Below are 2,297 nucleotides of genomic sequence, written 5' to 3'. Positions count from 1 at the left end.
CAGTGATGCGAGCCTACAAGAAGGGTTAAATGCCTTTCATGCTCGCTTCGAGGCAAGCAACACTGAAGCATGCATGAGATCACCAGCTGTTCCGGACGACTGTGTGATCACGCTCTCCGTAGCCGATGTGAGCAAGACCTTTCAACAGGTCAACATTCACAAGGCCGCGGGGCCAGATGGATTACCAGGACGTGTACTCAGAGCACGCACGGACCAACTGGCAAGTGTCTTCAATGACAATTTCAACCTCTCCCTGACCGAGTCTATAATACCTACATGTTTCAAGAAGACCACCATACTAACGCCCCATAGCACTTACGTCAGTAGCCATGAAGTGCTTTGAAAGACTGGTCATGGCTCACATCAACACCATCATCCACTCCAATTCGCATACCGCCCCAACAGATCCACAGATGACGCAATCTCAATCGCACTCCACACTGCCCTTTCCCACCTGGACAAAAGGAACACCTATGTGAGAATGATGTGTTTCCACATCACCAACAAATTATCATGGTCCAAACACACTAAGAAAGTTGTGAAGAGGGCACGACAATGCCTTTTCCCCCTCAGGAGATGGAAAAGATTTGGCATGGATCCCCAGATCCTCAAAAAGTTCTACAGCTGCACCATCAAGAGCATCCTGACCGGTTGCATCACTGCCTGGTATGCAACTGCTCGGCATCCGACCGTATGGCGCTACAGAGGGTACTCCGTACAGCCCAGTATATCACTGGGGCCAAGCTTCCTGCCATCCAGGACCTACAGTGAGGGAAAAAAGTATTTGATCCCCTGCTGATTTTGTACGTTTTCCCACTGACAAAGAAATGATCAGTCTATAATTTTAATGGTAGGTTTATTTGAACAGTGACAGACAGAATAACAACAACAAAATCCAGAAAAACGCATGTCAAAAATGTTATAAATTGATTTGCATTTTAATGAGGGAAATAAGTATTTGACCCCCTCTCAATCAGAAGGATTTCTGGCTCCCAGGTGTCTTTTATACAGGTAACGAGCTGAGATTAGGAGCACTCCTAATCTCAGTTTGTTACCTGTATAAAAGACACCTGTCCACAGAAGCAATCAATCAATCAGATTCCAAACTCTCCACCATGGCCAAGACCAAAGAGCTCTCCAAGGATGTCAGGAACAAGATTGTAGACCTACACAAGGCTGGAATGGGCTACAAGACCATCGCCAAGCAGCTTGGTGAGAAGGTGACAACAGTTGGTGCGATTATTCGCAAATGGAAGAAACACAAAATAACTGTCAATCTCCCTCGGCCTGGGGCTCCATGCAAGATCTCACCTCGTGGAGTTGCAATGATCATGAGAACGGTGAGGAATCAGCCCAGAACTACACAGGAGGATCTTGTCAATGATCTCAAGGCAGCTGGGACCATAGTCACCAAGAAAACAATTGGTAACACACTACGCCGTGAAGGACTGAAATCCTGCAGCGCCCGCAAGGTCCCCCTGCTCAAGAAAGCACATATACAGGCCCGTCTGAAGTTTGCCAATGTTACATCTGAATGATTCAGAGGAGAACTGGGTGAAAGTGTTGTAGTCAGATGAGACCAAAATCGAGCTCTTTGGCATCAACTCAACTCGCCGTGTTTGGAGGATGAGGAATGCTGCCTATGACCCCAAGAACACCATCCCCACCGTCAAACATGGAGGTGGAAACATTATGCTTTGGGGGTGTTTTTCTGCTAAGGGACAGGACAACTTCACCGCATCAAAGGGACGATGGACGGGGCCATGTACCGTCAAATCTTGGGTGAGAACCTCCTTCCCTCAGCCAGGGCATTGAAAATGGGTTGTGGATGGGTATTCCAGCATGACAATGACCCAAAGCACACGGCCAAGGCAACAAAGGAGCGGCTCAAGAAGAAGCACATTAAGGTCCTGGAGTGGCCTAGCCAGTGTCCAGACCTTAATCCCATAGAAAATCTGTGGAGGGAGCTGAAGGTTCGAGTTGCCAAATGTCAGCCTTGAAACCTTCATTACTTGGAGAAGATCTGCAAAGAGGAGTGGGACAAAATCCCTCCTGAGATGTGTGCAAACCTGGTGGCCAACTACAAGAAACGTCTGACCTCTGTGATTGCCAACAAGGGTTTTGCCACCAAGTACTAAGTCATGTTTTGCAGAGGGGTCAAATACTTATTTCCCTCATTAAATTGCAAATCAATTTATAACATTTTTTACATTCGTTTTTTCTGGATGTTTTGGTTGTTATTCTGTCTCTCACTGTTCAAATAAACCTACCATTAAAATTATAGACTGATCATGTCT

Source organism: Coregonus clupeaformis, chromosome 7 (assembly GCF_020615455.1).
Source record: "Coregonus clupeaformis isolate EN_2021a chromosome 7, ASM2061545v1, whole genome shotgun sequence".
In the NCBI taxonomy this organism is placed as follows: Eukaryota; Metazoa; Chordata; class Actinopteri; order Salmoniformes; family Salmonidae; genus Coregonus; species Coregonus clupeaformis.
Note: the sequence above shows the minus strand (reverse complement) of the source record.